The sequence below is a fragment of the Puma concolor genome, chromosome B1, assembly GCF_028749965.1.
Source record: "Puma concolor isolate L17-30 chromosome B1, mPumCon1.1.hap2, whole genome shotgun sequence".
NCBI classification, from domain to species: Eukaryota; Metazoa; Chordata; class Mammalia; order Carnivora; family Felidae; genus Puma; species Puma concolor.
In genome coordinates, this window is record NC_141670.1 from 88,654,897 (window position 1) to 88,664,230 (window position 9,334).

At 39.8% G+C, this 9,334-nt stretch overlaps 1 long non-coding RNA gene across 1 annotated transcript; it reads left to right on the forward strand.

The window, feature by feature from the left end:
• Positions 1 to 248: 248 nt before the first annotated feature.
• On the forward strand, positions 249 to 7,022 carry LOC147581753 (uncharacterized). The gene is made up of 2 exons (XR_015250219.1): positions 249 to 1,792; positions 5,692 to 7,022. It is a non-coding gene; the product is annotated as an uncharacterized LOC147581753 (long non-coding RNA).
• Positions 7,023 to 9,334: the final 2,312 nt, after the last annotated feature.

The following is a 9,334-nucleotide window of genomic DNA, read 5'->3' on the forward strand; positions in this document are numbered from 1 at the left end:
AACTGGAGCTTTGGAGTATTGTTAAATACTGATTCTGAGCTACCTAATTCATGGAGACTGAGAATATCACTATGGTCTACTGATCAGAATGACAAATTGTACTTCAGGTTATACATAGAGTTTCGATCCGAGTCTCCCTCTAGGTGTTCCAGTCTTGGGGTTATTTTTCTGAGGATATAAGTGGAATAAGTCTCATAAGCAATTGGCTGAGTCCCCCACTGGGTCCCTGTACCATGAATAGAGCTAGCAAGATTGAAATTGCCAAGCTTCTGGACTTGACCTTACCTACTCAAGTACTAAAATTCAAAGTAATATTGAATCCATAGGTGAATCACAAAAGTTAAAAGACATCATCAAAGCATGAATGATGTCCGGGTGAGGATTCTTTTCATGTCTCCATTTAGGCCTATGTAAAAGACACAGAGGTACATTGAGTGGTTATAAATTGTACCCAGTTATCCATTTAATAAACATGTATTCAGTACCAACCAAGTTTCATACTTTGCTGGATGTTAGGTACAATGGAGAAGACTGGCATTGATCAAGATAATTCTATGAGCTCATGTTGTCTGGCATTTGTGTGTAAGTGTGTGCAGGGAAGGTTTGAAGGAAACAGCAGGAGAGATAAGGAAAGTCTTCCTTCAGCAAGTGACACTTCACATGAGCTCTGAGGCAGAGGTAGGTATTAGCTTAATCAAAGGGGAAGGGCCAAAACACCACCCGCCACGGGAGAGAAGAGTGTATCTAAAGAACTGAATGAAAGACTCTCTACCTGGAGTGGCGATGGCCTGGGCCAAAGTGGCCAGAGAGGAGGCTGAAGTAATAGACAAGGGCTAAACTGGCTGGATTTGCCAGTCTTAAGAGCAATGCGAAATCAACCACATGTATTTTTTTTTAACTTTTGTTTTTGTTTTTTAGAGAAAGAGAGTGCAAGCAAATGGGGGAGAGTGCCAGAGGGAGAAAGAGACAGAATCTTAAGCAGGCTCCATACTCAGCACAGAGCTCAACATGGGGCTCGATACCATGACCTGGGATCATGAGCTGAGCCAAAATCAAGAGTCCGATGTTCAATTGCCTGAGCCACCCACGCGCGCCAAGTGCATGGTTTTAGGTAAAGAAATGTCATGTTCAGATATTTAAAAGACTTCTCTGACTGCACTGTGGGTTTAATCAGAGAGTAACAAAATATAGTATTGATCTATTACAGCAATCCAAGGGAGGGTTTGTTGTATGGACATAGAAATAGGTAAATTTATGAGATATCTAGGAAGTGATATTAATAGGATTGGTGATGGCCTATTGATAATGATTTGAAAATTGGGCACATGGAAGTAGAAAATGTAAAGCAGTATTCTCATATTTCTGGCTTGTAGAGCAGAAGATTATCTATCTATCCATCTATCATCTTTCTATCTAAAATTTCTGGCTTGTATAGTATATGTATATATATGTGTGTATATATTGTAAATATACATATATACACAATCTGAAGTATCTGGAGTGAGTCTGATTCTTGGCTCATTTGCTTTGAGGGGTGGGGAATAAACTTGGGGCAATGATCATAAGTTCATTCTTGGACCTGTAGAGACGGAGAAGCCTGACACATTTATGTGAAGATGTTAAGTGAAAACAGACACGGGGGTGAGGAATGAAAACCGGTTTGGTGATGAAATGCATAATAAATACAGGGGTCACTGGTCCATGGATTGGAAATGAAGCCAGAGCTGTGGGGAAATCACAGAGGGAGAAGAGAAGAGCCTGAGACCATGCACTGAAGGACTCAGCAGCCAAGGTACGGGTCCCCCTGGAGTGCGGTTGTACAGCAAGCTGCACTTAGCAAGAATTCACTAGAGGTTTTCGCACTTAAAAGCAAACAAACCAAAACCGATGGAGAAGGAGAGCACCCTTTCAGTCCCTCTCACATTTTACTAGCTTACTCTAAAATAGTGAAGATAAACAGAAAATGTTCCAAGTTGGATTGTAACGTCTGACTAAACTCCTCTGGTTCTGATAATGTTGGCTTTTAGGTATTTGGTCTGGTGATTCAAATAAGGTAAAAGATTTCTCATTTGTAAAATGACTTTCTGGTGCTCTCTATTTTGTGCCTTTTTCAGTGCTTAGCAAACTCTGCTTTATATTTAAATTACTTGGCTGGGAATCTGTCCACCCTTTAAGCCTGGGAAATTTGGCAGAGGAGGCCCACGTTTCATTCACCTTTATGTTCACAATGCTGGGGTGGTGTCTCCATGAGAGTAATTGCTTCTGTCTCTTATCAACATTTGTTTTTTTTTAAGGTGTGTTTCAATTTCTGTTATAAAAAAAAGTGTGTGTATATATATTCATATATATGTATATGTATGAACAGTTCATATTTTTTTTTGCCTGAATACAAGTTGGCAAAACTTTAAACAGAAACTCTCGTTTTTATTATTTGGCTTAAAAGCAATCGGGTACATTAATAAGCTACCGGTGGACTTCGCATGTTTCACCAGATGGTCCCCAATTTTTTGTTCCTTAATATAAAAATGCACTTCTAAAACTAAACCACTGGGGGGAAGCATAGTGCAAAGTTAGCATTTAGTTCATCCTGGTGCCCAGTGTAGACTTAGCAAAGCCTCTGGGTCAAAGACTTGTGCTAAGCTCTTAGTGTTAGCAGAGCCTTTGTCTGTCTGTCAGTTGTCTTCCCTTTGTCAAATTCTTCCCACTTCCTCTTTTTTCCAGGGTGCTTTGTGGGTTAAAACTTTTATTTTGAAACTTCTAGAAGCTTAATTAATAAACATGAAAACCAAGTCAAAGCTGGCACGATGCCCTTATTTTGCTCAACCACATGGGCATGCTAGGGTAATTGTAGTTATTTACATTTGGCATCCAACTGACTCAACGAGCAACATTGCCTTTTTTTTCTACCAGTACCGAAGCTATTAAATTAAACAGGTTAATGTGGCTACCGCATTTCGCCCCCTACTATCCCCACAGCTACAGTAAATCTGCCACCTGTTTATTTCCATAAAAATTCAATTAGGCGCCGCCAGTTATTCTTCTTATGCGAGCAATTAACCTCGGGCAGTTTCAGGTCCCAAAGAAAGGCCAGGCTGGCCTGTTCCTTTTTTCCCTCTTTTCTCCCTTTAGCCGCCGGTGGTTTCTTTTGCTAAGTGACTGCACACCCTCACACCAGTGAAAAATGAAAGAATAGACTCGACTGCTGTGCACTGTCATGCCGGTTGAAAAGCAAAAACTGAAAGATCGCCAACAACCCTTCTGCCTCCCCCTGCCTGGGCAGTGGGGGTGCCTTGGGGCCCCGGGGACGACAGCAGTGAGCCTGCAGCCAGGGCCCTGGGGACACCCCAGCGTTGCAGAAAAACACACCAAAAGGAAGGAGAACTTGCTCTAAAAACTGTTTGTTTTCTTTCTTCTTTGTCTTTGTTAAAGTCTGACCGTGTAGGGAAAGGTTGGTAAAATGCCACGGCATCCTGGCTAAAGCAACAACACGATTATGACGAGATAAAGCCACATTCATGGCGCTTCTCCACACTATGGATGGGACCAAATGCATAGCAATGCAGTCGCTTTTCCTTTCCTCTTTAAGAGGCATGTGTCTTCAGTACACGTTGAAAATGCTGACTTTTTCTTTTCTTTTTATGTCTGCTTCTCTTTGTCGTATTTCTTTCCCTTCTCTCAAAAGTCTACCAGTACAAAGAAAAATTACCAAATCTTACACCTAGAGATTTCCTACAGGATCTCGTGGATGACCGGGGATTGAGGTATGGGCTTCTCGTTAATCTTTAGCACATTGACATGTGCTTGAAGAAATAATAGCAAATGCCTAAATGTAGTCTCAAGAGCAAATTAAGACTGGAATGATCATTAATTAAATCACTCGTAGGTTTTCGGATAAAACGAATGTTTCTTCATAAGTGGGTGGGTGCTCACTACCAATGTGTAGTGATTATCAACAAATTCAGTAAATGAGGGAACATGGAAACAAAGAAACGAATAGGGTGTGAGATGATAGAACCCAAGGTGACACGTGGAGAGCTCAGGTTATTCCTGGGTGTTGTTACAAGTCCCGGTGGATCCTGGAGTCACATTTGCTCAGGTGTGCTGCTGGGCTGGCACTGATGTCAGATGTCAGGCATCCCCAAAATGCTCCCAAGGGATTAAGTGGGTGTATATATAACTATATCTTTCCTTTCCTCCTGCATCTGAAGGTGCCCTGTGCCAGCCAGCATTAGTACACTGCTGGGGTAGAAGAATGTAATAAAGTGGACTTTGAAGGCAGCATGTCACAGGAAAAAGATACAGTCTAATTAAATTTAATCTTCTTTTAAATGGTTACTCAAAAGAGAGACTCTATTAGAAGTTCAAAAGTGCATGTATAAATCCTCCCCAGGCAAGTCGGTACCCAGGGCTAACACAGCAGGTGGAAGAGTGAAGGAAATGTTAGAACCCGTGTTTCATCTTGATAGGGCTGACGGAACTTTAATGAAGAAAGACCAATATTCTGTGGCCCTGAAACCACATCCTCTGCTGTCAAATGGGTTCAAGTTCATGGTCTTGAAAATTGTCCTTTTCCTGTCTTCAAATGTTCTCATGAGTCCTTTTCTTTTCAGTTCAAAGTAGAAATTAAAATAGGTTTTAAGTGTTTATTCTTCATCCTAGATTTTGGGCAGATGCCTAATTTCCACTGCTTCCTTACCTCCTGAAGAGTTTCAGGCTTTTTGCTTCTGCCAAAATGAAGCAAACATACAGCTTGGTACTTTGAAGTCTGAGTTAAAGCAAAACTAAATGGACCATGTTTATCTGATCAATTAAAACATTGCCTACATCCTTAGAACTGATGTTTCTCATTTAGACAACATTCTATACAATCCTCAGGAAATTAACAACAGAGATTGAGTTTGGGGAATGGGGGTCGTTATATAAAGAAATGCAGGAAGAGTGTGGAAGAATTTGACCAGGCTCCAGTATAAGCTACATAAACTGACTGGGCTCCAATATAAACTAAAGAATGTCTTAGTAGAAGAGGGACTACAGAAAAATGTTAATGACAGTTCCCCGAGTAAAAGTTTGACTTCAAACTCCTGTTATGTGAAGGGATCTAGTATACTTAATAGTCTTTGGCATTATTAATGTGTATAATTTAAGAATAGTTATAATTATAAAAGCTCTCAGAGATTAGAATGTGTACAGTTCAGTTTAAGCATAGATCAACAAGGTGTGCTCTAAAAGCAGAACCATGCTAGGCAGAGCATTAGATTTAGAAAAATAAAAAGAGCATGGATTACAACTCTCTTAGAAGTATATAGGTTTTTTTTCTAAATCACACAGATTAGCACCAATTAATTAAAATGATATGAAATAGTAGGTACTTGAACCTCCAGGCTGTCCCCAGTCAATACCCTGTTTCATTCTTCTCAGCAATAGTGTGAAGCGGGGCGCTTGGGTGGCTCAGTCGGTTGGGCGTCCGACTTCTTCGGCTCAGGTCATGATCTCGCGGCTCGTGAGTTCAAGCCCCGAGTCAGGCTCTGTGCTGACAGCTCAGAGCCTGGAGCCTTCTTCGGATTCTGTGTCTCCCTCTCTCTCTGCCCCTCCCCTGCTCATGGTCTGCCTCTGTCTCAAAAATAAATAAAACATTAAAAAAAATAAATAAATAAATAGTGTGAAGTAAAACTTGTTTGGCTTCCTTTCCAGCTTGCCCAGGACCTGTGCACATAACCTGTTCCAGAAAGACAGCAATCTCCCTTTCTTCAAAAACCCTGCTAGATTCGTTGTCTTTGGCTGGAGTGAGTTATTTCATCCAATTGGTGCCAACAGAATGAACTTTAAGCTGCATATAGATAATGGTTGTATATTTTCATATTTGGCAGATTCTGTGGAGATTGCCTTCCAAATTCCAAGATTTATCTCCAGAATTGTGGCTTGGCAGGAAGACTAATGTACAGTCTTCATGTGTAGGTTGTTTGATTTGGGGTGGATTTCAATACTGTAGGTGTAGAGGCAACCTGAAAGTTTATAAAATAGCTTTCTTCAAGTGCAAAGTTTTATGCCTTTTTCTCTTCAACCATAAAGGGGGAAAATGGTAAAGACAGAGCTGTTAAGTTCTTTGATCCATATATCCCTGCAAAGTTTTTTCCTCCCGGATTTGGTTTTGTATATGATTTATTTTATGCATCTATCCCTCCCACCAAGGCGGAGGGTGCCTGTTTTGATGTTTAATTAAGTTGTGATAACATTTTAATTTAATTACATATTATGCATTATAATTATTTGTGAAAACTTTTGTGGGTACAAGAAAAGCTGTAGAAGAAAAAAAGCAGATCTAAGGAAAACTGTTTTAAGATGCTGCATTTCTTGACAAAGAGCTGTGTCAATTTAATGTAACACTTAGGTCTCAATGCATTTACATATAAAATTTTGCGTCATTAAATGGCAGACTATGGGGCAAATTTGGAAATATTTAGAAAATATATATATATATTTTTTCCTTATATTTAGGAAAAATTCACATGTATGTTAACCCCTGAGACGGTGTTACTGATTATGTTATAATGAACTCATTATTTGCTCTGTCCTAGGCTTAGACTAAATGTCTTTGTTTATTTGACGTGATTGTAGGTATTCTTGAGTCCGGCCATATCTTCATATTGACCATTGAAATGATAATTTTGAGAAGAGTTAGAAAGAGTGAGGAACATTTTTATTCTACTCTATTTTTTCCTAGAATGTTTCAACCTGCCATGAATCTCTTGAAGGTGAAGATTCTTCTTCTCTTATCAACAGATACTTGATAACATTTGGTCTGTTTCATGTTTGGAAAGATGTGGGTCTTAGACCTAAAGTTCCTGGTTTGGTAAGTGCTGTGTGCCGAGGGAAAAAAAAAAAAAACAACAGCAAAAAAGAAAGTCAACAAGGCTGGTGAGACAGAATCACAGGAAAGGGTCTCAAATTCTTATCCTATTTGACCTGTTACTGTACGGCTGCCAAATACTTAAAATACAATAAATTCAGAGAGTACATTCTGAGTTTGTCTTCTCAAACAGTGTTGAACTGCATTTAAGTTGGTCCGTCTTGATAAGACAGGAAAATGGTCAAAATTTTGTAAATTGTAAGTCCATCTTTGGTTGGAACACTCCTCAACTTCTTCACGTAGTACACTTGACTAACAAGTTGTAATTAATTGGGTAACTCAAGGACTTGGACCTTCAGTCATCTGTTTGTTAAAGAATTTAACAAAAATAGGGGCGCCTGGGGGCGCCTGGGTGGCGCAGTCGGTTAAGCGTCCGACTTCGGCCAGGTCACGATCTCGCGGTCCGTGAGTTAGAGCCCCGCGTCGGGCTCTGGGCTGATGGCTCAGAGCCTGGAGCCTGTTTCCGATTCTGTGTCTCCCTCTCTCTCTGCCCCTCCCCCGTTCATGCTCTGTCTCTCTCTGTCCCAAAAATAAATGTTGAAAAAAAAAAAAAAAAATAGGGGCGCCTGGGTGGCTCAGTCGGTTGAGCGTCCAACTTTGGCTCAGGTCATGATCTCGCGGTCTGTGATTTAGAGCCCCGCATCGGGCTCTGTGCTGACAGCTCAGAGCCTGGAGCCTGTTTCGGATTCCTGTCTCCCTCTCTTTCTGCCCCTCCCCCCACTCGCACTCTGTCTCCTTCTGTCTCAAAAATAAATAAACATTAAAAAAAATTAAAAAAAAAGAACTTAACAAAAATAATCCCGAGAACAGCATGATTCAAACACTTCACAAGTCCTTTTCAGATTTTATGTTCATATAAACTTCTCTGAATCTTCACTCCATTAATGTTTTAAGCATTGCCTCTAAAGGTTGTGAGTTTTCTCTACAAATTATAGGAATGAGTATCTTTGGTCATCACGTTGCATGAATAGTAAGGAATTTTTAGGTTACTGAACCTATTCAACTATTGACCCTCATTACCCTCACACTCTCCAGAGAGCTTAGGACCAGAACATTATGTGACTCTTCGGGTCACAACTGGACTCTGTGGTTGGGGACTTTGTGTTGGTGATCTTCTAAGAACTCAGTTTGAGCACCTGGTCACTGCTTCTTCTACCAACCATCAGACAGGACCACTGAAAGAGTTAGGCTACTAGACATGCAGTCAGAACAAATTATAATTTTGAAATGTCTGATTCCATCTCATTTTAAGTTATATTTCAAGACTCATTGAACTTCTGATCTCACTTTTCACATACTTCTAGAGGAGTCCGACAAGCATCCTCCTGAATGACAATTTGATGTAACTGGCTCCACTTTCAGAATGTCTCTCTTCTTCTTCTTGTGTCTTGGCCTTGGTCGACCTTGAAGAAAGTTCAATACTACCTTACATTCCTGACTATTGCCAGCATTTTTCCCTTTCCCTCCAGAAGTCTTTATTGAAAGACACAGATTTTACTAAAATAAAGAAATCATTCAGCTTCCCAAATTCGTTATAAGAAAATCAGGCTTTGATATCTCTTCCCAAATTCTATTTCTCAAAATAGTCCTCATATTTCCTAGGAGACAGTTTATTTGTAAGAAGAGTTGTAGTAGTAAAAAGAACAAACTTTATGTTTCTACCTGAAAATAAATTTTATTGGTCATATAATGCTAATTTATTGGTTTACTTGGCTCAAATGGACAATTCCTCCTGTTCTCCAGCTACTGTCAAAAGGAATGCCTTAAGATGAATCAATGTGTGGGGCGCCTGGGTGGCTCAGTCCGTTAAGCGTACGACTTTGGCTCAGGTCATGATCTCACAGTTTTTTAGTTTGAGCCCCGCGTTGCCAGGAGTCTGCTTTGGATTCTGTGTCTACCTTTCTCTCTACCCCTCCCCACTTGTGGTCTGTTCCTCTGTCTCTCAAAAATAAAATAAACATTAAGAAAAACAACAACAGGTGAATCAATCTGTAATTAACATCATTGTCTTTGATAACGTTGTCTAGAATAAGTCAATTCATTTGGCTACTATTGACATGTTATGCAAATAATTAATCTAGCAGATATTTAATAAACTTATTATTCAAAACATATTTTACATAATTTTATGAATAGAAATTCTTTTGTTTGTTTTAAACAATTGGTAAACCTTTATTGTAACTTCCCAAGCTAAACCACTTAGGCCAAAGCTTCTTAAGCATCTGTAATAAAGTACTGCTTTGTTGGTGTTAATTGTCACAGTCACATTCCAATACTTTTGTAGAATTCACTGATCATGTGCTTGGATGGCATGACAATAACGAATTGATACGTAAGTCTCTTACTGCTTATATCCAATTTCTGCACTTCTTTTTCTTCTTCTTCTTTTTAAATGTTTATTTTTGAGGGGCGCCTGGGTGGCGCAGT